This window comes from Amia ocellicauda, chromosome 2 (genome assembly GCF_036373705.1).
Source record: "Amia ocellicauda isolate fAmiCal2 chromosome 2, fAmiCal2.hap1, whole genome shotgun sequence".
Lineage (NCBI taxonomy): Eukaryota > Metazoa > Chordata > Actinopteri > Amiiformes > Amiidae > Amia > Amia ocellicauda.
The window spans coordinates 52,348,545-52,362,811 of NC_089851.1; the positions used below are offsets into that span (position 1 = coordinate 52,348,545).

Genomic DNA, 14,267 nt, shown 5'->3' on the forward strand with positions numbered 1-14,267 from the left:
AAAAGCTGCAGCAGTTCTATGCTATACAAGTACACAAATGAGACTTGTAGAATAAAGTGTTTACTCATTTATTATGATACCAGAGCTATTTATATTATTAAACTAATTTAATTAAAAATGATATATTGAAATCAAATCAGGGTAGTTGACTTTTTGAGATTAATACTGGCTTATACTTCAACATATTTGACCACAAGAGGGGGAACTTCAACATGAAAACTCTTCCGATTTTGTCAAAATTTGCTTTCATCTGATTTATATTATTAGGGGTAAAAAACTTGTAAAAAACACATTTTCTTTAAAGAAAACAAAACACACAGATGACAGTCTGATTTCCCATCAGCTATACAGGCAACAGTATCTGAGGTCGATAGCCCTCCCTTGTGCAGAGGAGCCCAGAAGCCAGCCTTCAAGAGCAAACGAACGAACACTTCGGTGACTGCAAAGTGGGGCCAAGTGGGCTCGTCCTGGAGTTGAACCCAGGGCCTCTCACACCCTCAGCAAGAATCATACCTCTCCTTTGGTGCAGCTCAGGAGTACACGTTCAGCAAAGGTCTCCATAACAAGCCGGCAAACCACATTTCGTCCTCCTCCTCCTCAACAACACACTACATGTCCTCCTCCTCCTCAACAACAACAACAACAACAACAACAACGAACTTGTAAAATACACATTTTCTTTAAAGAAAACAAAACACACAGATGACAGTCTGATTTCCCATCAGCTATACAGGCAACAGTATCTGAGGTTGAAAGACCTCCCTGGTGCAGAGGAGCACAGAAGCCAAGCATCGAGACAGAACAAACGAATGCTTCAGAGAATGCAAAGCGGGGCCAAGGGGGCTCGTCCAGGAGTTGAACCCGGGACCTATCGCACCCTAAGCAAGAATCATACCCCTAGACCAACGAGCCAAGTTAACGGAGGGTGTCGCAGTTTCTGCTGGGCAAGCGCGTAACTGCTTTAGGGGCAGACCGGGAGACCTACGCTCACTGACTGATAGCATGGACTGTAGCGCTGACGTGTCTTTCCAGAATGGTAACGCCATCCCCAGTGAGACAGCACTGAGAGCATGGTTCAGCAGGCCCGCAAACAACTGAAAAGAATGCCTCTCCTTTGGTGCAGCTCAGGAGTACACGTTCAGCAAAGGTCTCCATAACAAGCCGGCAAACCACATTTCGTCCTCCTCCTCCTCAACAACACACTACATGTCCTCCTCCTCCTCAACAACAACAACGAACTTGTAAAATACACATTTTCTTTAAAGAAAACAAAACACACAGATGACAGTCTGATTTCCCATCAGCTACACAGCCAACAGTATCTGAGGTTGAAAGACCTCCCTGGTGCAGAGGAGCCCAGAAGCCAAGCATCGAGAGAGAACAAACGAATGCTTCAGAGAATGCAAAGCAGGGCCAAGCGGGCTCGTCCGGGAGTTGAACCTGGGACCTCTCGCACCCAAAGCGAGAATCATACCCCTAGACCAACGAGCCAAGTTATCTGACAGTGTCACAGTTTCTGCTGGGCAAGCGCGTAACTGCTTTGGGGCAGACCGGGAGACCTACGCTCACTGACTGATAGCATGGACTGTAGCGCTGACGTGTCTTTCCAGAATGGTAACGCCATCCCCAGTGAGACAGCACTGAGAGCATTGTTCAGCAGGCCCGCAAACAACTGAAAAGAATGCCTCTCCTTTGGTGCAGCTCAGGAGTACACGTTCAGCAAAGGTCTCCATAACAAGCCGGCAAACCACATTTCGTCCTCCTCCTCCTCAACAACACACTACATGTCCTCCTCCTCCTCCTCAACAACAACAACAACAACGAACTTGTAAAAAACACATTTTCTTTAAAGAAAACAAAACACACAGATGACAGTCTGATTTCCCATCAGCTTTACAGGCAACAGTATCTGAGGTCGATAGCCCTCCCTTGTGCAGAGGAGCCCAGAAGCCAGCCTTCAAGAGCAAACGAACAAACACTTCGGTGACTGCAAAGTGGGGCCAAGTGGGCTCGTCCTGGAGTTGAACCCAGGGCCTCTCACAACCTCAGCAAGAATCATACCCCTAGACCAACGAGCCAAGTTAACGGAGGGTGTCGCAGTTTCTGCTGGGCAAGCGCGTAACTGCTTTGGGGCAGACCGGGAGACCTACGCTCACTGACTGATAGCATGGACTGTAGCGCTGACGTGTCTTTCCAGAATGGTAACGCCATCCCCAGTGAGACAGCACTGAGAGCATGGTTCAGCAGGCCCGCAAACAACTGAAAAGAATGCCTCTCCTTTGGTGCAGCTCAGGAGTACACGTTCAGCAAAGGTCTCCATAACAAGCCGGCAAACCACATTTCGTCCTCCTCCTCCTCAACAACACACTACATGTCCTCCTCCTCCTCAACAACAACAACGAACTTGTAAAATACACATTTTCTTTAAAGAAAACAAAACACACAGATGACAGTCTGATTTCCCATCAGCTACACAGCCAACAGTATCTGAGGTTGAAAGACCTCCCTGGTGCAGAGGAGCCCAGAAGCCAAGCATCGAGAGAGAACAAACGAATGCTTCAGAGAATGCAAAGCAGGGCCAAGCGGGCTCGTCCGGGAGTTGAACCCGGGACCTCTCGCACCCAAAGCGAGAATCATACCCCTAGACCAACGAGCCAAGTTATCTGACAGTGTCACAGTTTCTGCTGGGCAAGCGCGTAACTGCTTTGGGGCAGACCGGGAGACCTACGCTCACTGACTGATAGCATGGACTGTAGCGCTGACGTGTCTTTCCAGAATGGTAACGCCATCCCCAGTGAGACAGCACTGAGAGCATTGTTCAGCAGGCCCGCAAACAACTGAAAATAATGCCTCTCCTTTGGTGCAGCTCAGGAGTACACGTTCAGCAAAGGTCTCCATAACAAGCCGGCAAACCACATTTCGTCCTCCTCCTCCTCAACAACACACTACATGTCCTCCTCCTCCTCCTCAACAACAACAACAACAACGAACTTGTAAAAAACACATTTTCTTTAAAGAAAACAAAACACACAGATGACAGTCTGATTTCCCATCAGCTTTACAGGCAACAGTATCTGAGGTCGATAGCCCTCCCTTGTGCAGAGGAGCCCAGAAGCCAGCCTTCAAGAGCAAACGAACAAACACTTCGGTGACTGCAAAGTGGGGCCAAGTGGGCTCGTCCTGGAGTTGAACCCAGGGCCTCTCACAACCTCAGCAAGAATCATACCCCTAGACCAACGAGCCAAGTTAACGGAGGGTGTCGCAGTTTCTGCTGGGCAAGCGCGTAACTGCTTTGGGGCAGACCGGGAGACCTACGCTCACTGACTGATAGCATGGACTGTAGCGCTGACGTGTCTTTCCAGAATGGTAACGCCATCCCCAGTGAGACAGCACTGAGAGCATGGTTCAGCAGGCCCGCAAACAACTGAAAAGAATGCCTCTCCTTTGGTGCAGCTCAGGAGTACACGTTCAGCAAAGGTCTCCATAACAAGCCGGCAAACCACATTTCGTCCTCCTCCTCCTCAACAACACACTACATGTCCTCCACCTCCTCCTCAACAACAACAACAACAACAACAACGAACTTGTAAAAAACACATTTTCTTTAAAGAAAACAAAACACACAGATGACAGTCTGATTTCCCATCAGCTATACGGGCAACAGTATCTGAGGTCGATAGCCCTCTCTTGTGCAGAGGAGCCCAGAAGCCAGCCTTCAAGAGCAAACGAACAAACACTTCGGTGACTGCAAAGTGGGGCCAAGTGGGCTCGTCCTGGAGTTGAACCCAGGGCCTCTCACACCCTCAGCAAGAATCATACCCCTAGACCAACGAGCCAAGTTAACGGAGGGTGTCGCAGTTTCTGCTGGGCAAGCGCGTAACTGCTTTGGGGCAGACCGGGAGACCTACGCTCACTGACTGATAGCATGGACTGTAGCGCTGACGTGTCTTTCCAGAACGGTAACCGTATCCCCAGTGAGACAGCACTGAGAGCATGGTTCAGCAGGCCCGCAAACAACTGAAAAGAATGCCTCTCCTTTGGTGCAGCTCAGGAGTACACGTTCAGCAAAGGTCTCCATAACAAGCCGGCAAACCACATTTCGTCCTCCTCCTCCTCAACAACACACTACATGTCCTCCACCTCCTCCTCCTCAACAACAACAACAACAACGAACTTGTAAAAAACACATTTTCTTTAAAGAAAACAAAACACACAGATGACAGTCTGATTTCCCATCAGCTTTACAGGCAACAGTATCTGAGGTCGATAGCCCTCCCTTGTGCAGAGGAGCCCAGAAGCCAGCCTTCAAGAGCAAACGAACAAACACTTCGGTGACTGCAAAGTGGGGCCAAGTTGGCTCGTCCTGGAGTTGAACCCAGGGCCTCTCACAACCTCAGCAAGAATCATACCCCTAGACCAACGAGCCAAGTTAACGGAGGGTGTCGCAGTTTCTGCTGGGCAAGCGCGTAACTGCTTTGGGGCAGACCGGGAGACCTACGCTCACTGACTGATAGCATGGACTGTAGCGCTGACGTGTCTTTCCAGAATGGTAACGCCATCCCCAGTGAGACAGCACTGAGAGCATGGTTCAGCAGGCCCGCAAACAACTGAAAAGAATGCCTCTCCTTTGGTGCAGCTCAGGAGTACACGTTCAGCAAAGGTCTCCATAACAAGCCGGCAAACCACATTTCGTCCTCCTCCTCCTCAACAACACACTACATGTCCTCCACCTCCTCCTCAACAACAACAACAACAACAACAACGAACTTGTAAAAAACACATTTTCTTTAAAGAAAACAAAACACACAGATGACAGTCTGATTTCCCATCAGCTATACGGGCAACAGTATCTGAGGTCGATAGCCCTCTCTTGTGCAGAGGAGCCCAGAAGCCAGCCTTCAAGAGCAAACGAACAAAGACTTCGGTGACTGCAAAGTGGGGCCAAGTGGGCTCGTCCTGGAGTTGAACCCAGGGCCTCTCACACCCTCAGCAAGAATCATACCCCTAGACCAACGAGCCAAGTTAACGGAGGGTGTTGCAGTTTCTGCTGGGCAAGCGCGTAACTGCTTTGGGGCAGACCGGGAGACCTACGCTCACTGACTGATAGCATGGACTGTAGCGCTGACGTGTCTTTCCAGAACGGTAACCGTATCCCCAGTGAGACAGCACTGAGAGCATGGTTCAGCAGGCCCGCAAACAACTGAAAAGAATGCCTCTCCTTTGGTGCAGCTCAGGAGTACACGTTCAGCAAAGGTCTCCATAACAAGCCGGCAAACCACATTTCGTCCTCCTCCTCCTCAACAACACACTACATGTCCTCCTCCTCCTCAACAACAACAACGAACTTGTAAAATACACATTTTCTTTAAAGAAAACAAAACACACAGATGACAGTCTGATTTCCCATCAGCTACACAGCCAACAGTATCTGAGGTTGAAAGACCTCCCTGGTGCAGAGGAGCCCAGAAGCCAAGCATCGAGAGAGAACAAACGAATGCTTCAGAGAATGCAAAGCAGGGCCAAGCGGGCTCGTCCGGGAGTTGAACCCGGGACCTCTCGCACCCAAAGCGAGAATCATACCCCTAGACCAACGAGCCAAGTTATCTGACAGTGTCACAGTTTCTGCTGGGCAAGCGCGTAACTGCTTTGGGGCAGACCGGGAGACCTACGCTCACTGACTGATAGCATGGACTGTAGCGCTGACGTGTCTTTCCAGAATGGTAACGCCATCCCCAGTGAGACAGCACTGAGAGCATGGTTCAGCAGGCCCGCAAACAACTGAAAAGAATGCCTCTCCTTTGGTGCAGCTCAGGAGTACACGTTCAGCAAAGGTCTCCATAACAAGCCGGCAAACCACATTTCGTCCTCCTCCTCCTCAACAACACACTACATGTCCTCCACCTCCTCCTCAACAACAACAACAACAACAACAACGAACTTGTAAAAAACACATTTTCTTTAAAGAAAACAAAACACACAGATGACAGTCTGATTTCCCATCAGCTTTACAGGCAACAGTATCTGAGGTCGATAGCCCTCCCTTGTGCAGAGGAGCCCAGAAGCCAGCCTTCAAGAGCAAACGAACAAACACTTCGGTGACTGCAAAGTGGGGCCAAGTGGGCTCGTCCTGGAGTTGAACCCAGGGCCTCTCACACCCTCAGCAAGAATCATACCCCTAGACCAACGAGCCAAGTTAACGGAGAGTGTCGCAGTTTCTGCTGGGCAAGCGCGTAACTGCTTTGGGGCAGACCGGGAGACCTACGCTCACTGACTGATAGCATGGACTGTAGCGCTGACGTGTCTTTCCAGAACGGTAACCGTATCCCCAGTGAGACAGCACTGAGAGCATGGTTCAGCAGGCCCGCAAACAACTGAAAAGAATGCCTCTCCTTTGGTGCAGCTCAGGAGTACACGTTCAGCAAAGGTCTCCATAACAAGCCGGCAAACCACATTTCGTCCTCCTCCTCCTCAACAACACACTACATGTCCTCCTCCTCCTCCTCAACAACAACAACAACAACAACAACGAACTTGTAAAAAACACATTTTCTTTAAAGAAAACAAAACACACAGATGACAGTCTGATTTCCCATCAGCTATACGGGCAACAGTATCTGAGGTCGATAGCCCTCCCTTGTGCAGAGGAGCCCAGAAGCCAGCCTTCAAGAGCAAACGAACAAACACTTCGGTGACTGCAAAGTGGGGCCAAGTGGGCTCGTCCTGGAGTTGAACCCAGGGCCTCTCACACCCTCAACAAGAATCATACCCCTAGACCAACTAGCCAAGTTAACGGAGGGTGTCGCAGTTTCTGCTGGGCAAGCGCGTAACTGCTTTGGGGCAGACCGGGAGACCTACGCTCACTGACTGATAGCATGGACTGTAGCGCTGAAGTGTCTTTCCAGAACGGTAACCGTATCCCCAGTGAGACAGCACTGAGAGCATGGTTCAGCAGGCCCGCAAACAACTGAAAAGAATGCCTCTCCTTTGGTGCAGCTCAGGAGTACACGTTCAGCAAAGGTCTCCATAACAAGCCGGCAAACCACATTTCGTCCTCCTCCTCCTCAACAACACACTACATGTCCTCCTCCTCCTCAACAACAACAACGAACTTGTAAAAAACACATTTTCTTTAAAGAAAACAAAACACACAGATGACAGTCTGATTTCCCATCAGCTTTACAGGCAACAGTATCTGAGGTCGATAGCCCTCCCTTGTGCAGAGGAGCCAAGAAGCCAGCCTTCAAGAGCAAACGAACAAACACTTCGGTGACTGCAAAGTGGGGCCAAGTGGGCTCATCCTGGAGTTGAACCCAGGGCCTCTCACACCCTCAGCAAGAATCATACCCCTAGACCAACGAGCCAAGTTAACGGAGGGTGTCGCAGTTTCTGCTGGGCAAGCGCGTAACTGCTTTGGGGCAGACCGGGAGACCTACGCTCACTGACTGATAGCATGGACTGTAGCGCTGAAGTGTCTTTCCAGTACGGTAACCGTATCCCCAGTGAGACAGCACTGAGAGCATGGTTCAGCAGGCCCGCAAACAACTGAAAAGAATGCCTCTCCTTTGGTGCAGCTCAGGAGTACACGTTCAGCAAAGGTCTCCATAACAAGCCGGCAAACCACATTTCGTCCTCCTCCTCCTCAACAACACACTACATGTCCTCCTCCTCCTCAACAACAACAACGAACTTGTAAAATACACATTTTCTTTAAAGAAAACAAAACACACAGATGACAGTCTGATTTCCCATCAGCTACACAGCCAACAGTATCTGAGGTTGAAAGACCTCCCTGGTGCAGAGGAGCCCAGAAGCCAAGCATCGAGAGAGAACAAACGAATGCTTCAGAGAATGCAAAGCAGGGCCAAGCGGGCTCGTCCGGGAGTTGAACCCGGGACCTCTCGCACCCAAAGCGAGAATCATACCCCTAGACCAACGAGCCAAGTTATCTGACAATGTCACAGTTTCTGCTGGGCAAGCGCGTAACTGCTTTGGGGCAGACCGGGAGACCTACGCTCACTGACTGATAGCATGGACTGTAGCGCTGACGTGTCTTTCCAGAATGGTAACGCCATCCCCAGTGAGACAGCACTGAGAGCATTGTTCAGCAGGCCCGCAAACAACTGAAAAGAATGCCTCTCCTTTGGTGCAGCTCAGGAGTACACGTTCAGCAAAGGTCTCCATAACAAGCCGGCAAACCACATTTCGTCCTCCTCCTCCTCAACAACACACTACATGTCCTCCTCCTCCTCCTCCTCAACAACAACAACAACAACGAACTTGTAAAAAACACATTTTCTTTAAAGAAAACAAAACACACAGATGACAGTCTGATTTCCCATCAGCTTTACAGGCAACAGTATCTGAGGTCGATAGCCCTCCCTTGTGCAGAGGAGCCCAGAAGCCAGCCTTCAAGAGCAAACGAACAAACACTTCGGTGACTGCAAAGTGGGGCCAAGTGGGCTCGTCCTGGAGTTGAACCCAGGGCCTCTCACAACCTCAGCAAGAATCATACCCCTAGACCAACGAGCCAAGTTAACGGAGGGTGTCGCAGTTTCTGCTGGGCAAGCGCGTAACTGCTTTGGGGCAGACCGGGAGACCTACGCTCACTGACTGATAGCATGGACTGTAGCGCTGACGTGTCTTTCCAGAATGGTAACGCCATCCCCAGTGAGACAGCACTGAGAGCATGGTTCAGCAGGCCCGCAAACAACTGAAAAGAATGCCTCTCCTTTGGTGCAGCTCAGGAGTACACGTTCAGCAAAGGTCTCCATAACAAGCCGGCAAACCACATTTCGTCCTCCTCCTCCTCAACAACACACTACATGTCCTCCACCTCCTCCTCAACAACAACAACAACAACAACAACGAACTTGTAAAAAACACATTTTCTTTAAAGAAAACAAAACACACAGATGACAGTCTGATTTCCCATCAGCTTTACAGGCAACAGTATCTGAGGTCGATAGCCCTCCCTTGTGCAGAGGAGCCCAGAAGCCAGCCTTCAAGAGCAAACGAACAAACACTTCGGTGACTGCAAAGTGGGGCCAAGTGGGCTCGTCCTGGAGTTGAACCCAGGGCCTCTCACAACCTCAGCAAGAATCATACCCCTAGACCAACGAGCCAAGTTAACGGAGGGTGTCGCAGTTTCTGCTGGGCAAGCGCGTAACTGCTTTGGGGCAGACCGGGAGACCTACGCTCACTGACTGATAGCATGGACTGTAGCGCTGACGTGTCTTTCCAGAATGGTAACGCCATCCCCAGTGAGACAGCACTGAGAGCATGGTTCAGCAGGCCCGCAAACAACTGAAAAGAATGCCTCTCCTTTGGTGCAGCTCAGGAGTACACGTTCAGCAAAGGTCTCCATAACAAGCCGGCAAACCACATTTCGTCCTCCTCCTCCTCAACAACACACTACATGTCCTCCACCTCTTCCTCAACAACAACAACAACAACAACAACGAACTTGTAAAAAACACATTTTCTTTAAAGAAAACAAAACACACAGATGACAGTCTGATTTCCCATCAGCTATACGGGCAACAGTATCTGAGGTCGATAGCCCTCCCTTGTGCAGAGGAGCCCAGAAGCCAGCCTTCAAGAGCAAACAAACAAACACTTCGGTGACTGCAAAGTGGGGCCAAGTGGGCTCGTCCTGGAGTTGAACCCAGGGCCTCTCACACCCTCAGCAAGAATCATACCCCTAGACCAACGAGCCAAGTTAACGGAGCGTGTCGCAGTTTCTGCTGGGCAAGCGCGTAACTGCTTTGGGGCAGACCGGGAGACCTACGCTCACTGACTGATAGCATGGACTGTAGCGCTGACGTGTCTTTCCAGAACGGTAACCGTATCCCCAGTGAGACAGCACTGAGAGCATGGTTCAGCAGGCCCGCAAACAACTGAAAAGAATGCCTCTCCTTTGGTGCAGCTCAGGAGTACACGTTCAGCAAAGGTCTCCATAACAAGCCGGCAAACCACATTTCGTCCTCCTCCTCCTCAACAACACACTACATGTCCTCCTCCACCTCCTCAACAACAACAACAACAACGAACTTGTAAAAAACACATTTTCTTTAAAGAAAACAAAACACACAGATGACAGTCTGATTTCCCATCAGCTTTACAGGCAACAGTATCTGAGGTCGATAGCCCTCCCTTGTGCAGAGGAGCCCAGAAGCCAGCCTTCAAGAGCAAACGAACAAACACTTCGGTGACTGCAAAGTGGGGCCAAGTGGGCTCGTCCTGGAGTTGAACCCAGGGCCTCTCACAACCTCAGCAAGAATCATACCCCTAGACCAACGAGCCAAGTTAACGGAGCGTGTCGCAGTTTCTGCTGGGCAAGCGCGTAACTGCTTTGGGGCAGACCGGGAGACCTACGCTCACTGACTGATAGCATGGACTGTAGCGCTGACGTGTCTTTCCAGAATGGTAACGCCATCCCCAGTGAGACAGCACTGAGAGCATGGTTCAGCAGGCCCGCAAACAACTGAAAAGAATGCCTCTCCTTTGGTGCAGCTCAGGAGTACACGTTCAGCAAAGGTCTCCATAACAAGCCGGCAAACCACATTTCGTCCTCCTCCTCCTCAACAACACACTACATGTCCTCCACCTCCTCCTCAACAACAACAACAACAACAACAACGAACTTGTAAAAAACACATTTTCTTTAAAGAAAACAAAACACACAGATGACAGTCTGATTTCCCATCAGCTATACAGGCAACAGTATCTGAGGTCGATAGCCCTCCCTTGTGCAGAGGAGCCCAGAAGCCAGCCTTCAAGAGCAAACGAACAAACACTTCGGTGACTGCAAAGTGGGGCCAAGTGGGCTCGTCCTGGAGTTGAACCCAGGGCCTCTCACACCCTCAGCAAGAATCATACCCCTAGAACAACGAGCCAAGTTAACGGAGGGTGTCGCAGTTTCTGCTGGGCAAGCGCGTAACTGCTTTGGGGCAGACCGGGAGACCTACGCTCACTGACTGATAGCATGGACTGTAGCGCTGAAGTGTCTTTCCAGAACGGTAACCGAATCCCCAGTGAGACAGCACTGAGAGCATGGTTCAGCAGGCCCGCAAACAACTGAAAAGAATGCCTCTCCTTTGGTGCAGCTCAGGAGTACACGTTCAGCAAAGGTCTCCATAACAAGCCGGCAAACCACATTTCGTCCTCCTCCTCCTCAACAACACACTACATGTCCTCCTCCTCCTCCTCAACAACAACAACAACAACGAACTTGTAAAAAACACATTTTCTTTAAAGAAAACAAAACACACAGATGACAGTCTGATTTCCCATCAGCTTTACAGGCAACAGTATCTGAGGTCGATAGCCCTCCCTTGTGCAGAGGAGCCCAGAAGCCAGCCTTCAAGAGCAAACGAACAAACACTTCGGTGACTGCAAAGTGGGGCCAAGTGGGCTCGTCCTGGAGTTGAACCCAGGGCCTCTCACAACCTCAGCAAGAATCATACCCCTAGACCAACGAGCCAAGTTAACGGAGCGTGTCGCAGTTTCTGCTGGGCAAGCGCGTAACTGCTTTGGGGCAGACCGGGAGACCTACGCTCACTGACTGATAGCATGGACTGTAGCGCTGACGTGTCTTTCCAGAATGGTAACGCCATCCCCAGTGAGACAGCACTGAGAGCATGGTTCAGCAGGCCCGCAAACAACTGAAAAGAATGCCTCTCCTTTGGTGCAGCTCAGGAGTACACGTTCAGCAAAGGTCTCCATAACAAGCCGGCAAACCACATTTCGTCCTCCTCCTCCTCAACAACACACTACATGTCCTCCACCTCCTCCTCAACAACAACAACAACGAACTTGTAAAAAACACATTTTCTTTAAAGAAAACAAAACACACAGATGACAGTCTGATTTCCCATCAGCTACACAGCCAACAGTATCTGAGGTTGAAAGACCTCCCTGGTGCAGAGGAGCCCAGAAGCCAAGCATCGAGAGAGAACAAACGAATGCTTCAGAGAATGCTAAGCAGTGCCAAGCGGGCTCGTCCAGGAGTTGAACCCGGGACCTCTCGCACCCTAAGCGAGAATCATACCCCAAGACCAACGAGCCAAGTTAACGGAGCGTGTCGCAGTTTCTGCTGGGCAAGCGCGTAACTGCTTTGGGGCAGACCGGGAGACCTACGCTCACTGACTGATAGCATGGACTGTAGCGCTGACGTATCTTTCCAGAATGGTAACGCCATCCCCAGTGAGACAGCACTGAGAGCATGGTTCAGCAGGCCCGCAAACAACTGAAAAGAATGCCTCTCCTTTGGTGCAGCTCAGGAGTACACGTTCAGCAAAGGTCTCCATAACAAGCCGGCAAACCACATTTCGTCCTCCTCCTCCTCAACAACACACTACATGTCCTCCTCCTCCTCCTCAACAACAACAACAACAACAACGAACTTGTAAAAAACACATTTTCTTTAAAGAAAACAAAACACACAGATGACAGTCTGATTTCCCATCAGCTATACAGGCAACAGTATCTGAGGTCGATAGCCCTCCCTTGTGCAGAGGAGCCCAGAAGCCAGCCTTCAAGAGCAAACGAACAAACACTTCGGTGACTGCAAAGTGGGGCCAAGTGGGCTCGTCCTGGAGTTGAACCCAGGGCCTCTAACACCCTCAGCAAGAATCATACCCCTAGACCAACGAGCCAAGTTAACGGAGGGTGTCGCAGTTTCTGCTGGGCAAGCGCGTAACTGCTTTGGGGCAGACCGGGAGACCTACGCTCACTGACTGATAGCATGGACTGTAGCGCTGACGTATCTTTCCAGAATGGTAACGCCATCCCCAGTGAGACAGCACTGAGAGCATGGTTCAGCAGGCCCGCAAACAACTGAAAAGAATGCCTCTCCTTTGGTGCAGCTCAGGAGTACACGTTCAGCAAAGGTCTCCATAACAAGCCGGCAAACCACATTTCGTCCTCCTCCTCCTCAACAACACACTACATGTCCTCCTCCTCCTCCTCAACAACAACAACAACAACAACAACGAACTTGTAAAAAACACATTTTCTTTAAAGAAAACAAAACACACAGATGACAGTCTGATTTCCCATCAGCTATACAGGCAACAGTATCTGAGGTCGATAGCCCTCCCTTGTGCAGAGGAGCCCAGAAGCCAGCCTTCAAGAGCAAACGAACAAACACTTCGGTGACTGCAAAGTGGGGCCAAGTGGGCTCGTCCTGGAGTTGAACCCAGGGCCTCTAACACCCTCAGCAAGAATCATACCCCTAGACCAACGAGCCAAGTTAACGGAGGGTGTCGCAGTTTCTGCTGGGCAAGCGCGTAACTGCTTTGGGGCAGACCGGGAGACCTACGCTCACTGACTGATAGCATGGACTGTAGCGCTGAAGTGTCTTTCCAGAACGGTAACCGTATCCCCAGTGAGACAGCACTGAGAGCATGGTTCAGCAGGCCCGCAAACAACTGAAAAGAATGCCTCTCCTTTGGTGCAGCTCAGGAGTACACGTTCAGCAAAGGTCTCCATAACAAGCCGGCAAACCACATTTCGTCCTCCTCCTCCTCAACAACACACTACATGTCCTCCTCCTCCTCAACAACAACAACAACGAACTTGTAAAATACACATTTTCTTTAAAGAAAACAAAACACACAGATGACAGTCTGATTTCCCATCAGCTACACAGCCAACAGTATCTGAGGTTGAAAGACCTCCCTGGTGCAGAGGAGCCCAGAAGCCAAGCATCGAGAGAGAACAAACGAATGCTTCAGAGAATGCAAAGCAGAGCCAAGCGGGCTCGTCCGGGAGTTGAACCCGGGACCTCTCGCACCCAAAGCGAGAATCATACCCCTAGACCAACGAGCCAAGTTATCTGACTGTGTCACAGTTTCTGCTGGGCAAGCGCGTAACTGCTTTGGGGCAGACCGGGAGACCTACGCTCACTGACTGATAGCATGGACTGTAGCGCTGACGTGTCTTTCCAGAATGGTAACGCCATCCCCAGTGAGACAGCACTGAGAGCATGGTTCAGCAGGCCCGCAAACAACTGAAAAGAATGCCTCTCCTTTGGTGCAGCTCAGGAGTACACGTTCAGCAAAGGTCTCCATAACAAGTCGGCAAACCACATTTCGTCCTCCTCCTCCTCAACAACACACTACATGTCCTCCACCTCCTCCTCAACAACAACAACAACAACAACAACGAACTTGTAAAAAACACATTTTCTTTAAAGAAAACAAAACACACAGATGACAGTCTGATTTCCCATCAGCTATACGGGCAACAGTATCTGAGGTCGATAG

General features: G+C 50.3%; 5 non-coding genes across 5 annotated transcripts; all 5 read right to left on the minus strand.

The window, feature by feature from the left end:
* Positions 1 to 1,419: 1,419 nt before the first annotated feature.
* Positions 1,420 to 1,491, minus strand: trnap-ugg (transfer RNA proline (anticodon UGG)). The gene has a single exon. It is a non-coding gene; the product is annotated as a tRNA-Pro (tRNA).
* A 1,093-nt stretch (positions 1,492 to 2,584) lies between these two features.
* trnap-ugg (transfer RNA proline (anticodon UGG)) lies at positions 2,585 to 2,656 on the minus strand. Its single transcript has one exon. It is a non-coding gene; the product is annotated as a tRNA-Pro (tRNA).
* Positions 2,657 to 5,525: 2,869 nt separating this feature from the next.
* Positions 5,526 to 5,597, minus strand: trnap-ugg (transfer RNA proline (anticodon UGG)). The gene has a single exon. It is a non-coding gene; the product is annotated as a tRNA-Pro (tRNA).
* Positions 5,598 to 7,867: 2,270 nt separating this feature from the next.
* Positions 7,868 to 7,939, minus strand: trnap-ugg (transfer RNA proline (anticodon UGG)). The gene has a single exon. It is a non-coding gene; the product is annotated as a tRNA-Pro (tRNA).
* A 5,819-nt stretch (positions 7,940 to 13,758) lies between these two features.
* Positions 13,759 to 13,830, minus strand: trnap-ugg (transfer RNA proline (anticodon UGG)). The gene has a single exon. It is a non-coding gene; the product is annotated as a tRNA-Pro (tRNA).
* Between the last annotated feature and the right edge of the window lie 437 nt (positions 13,831 to 14,267).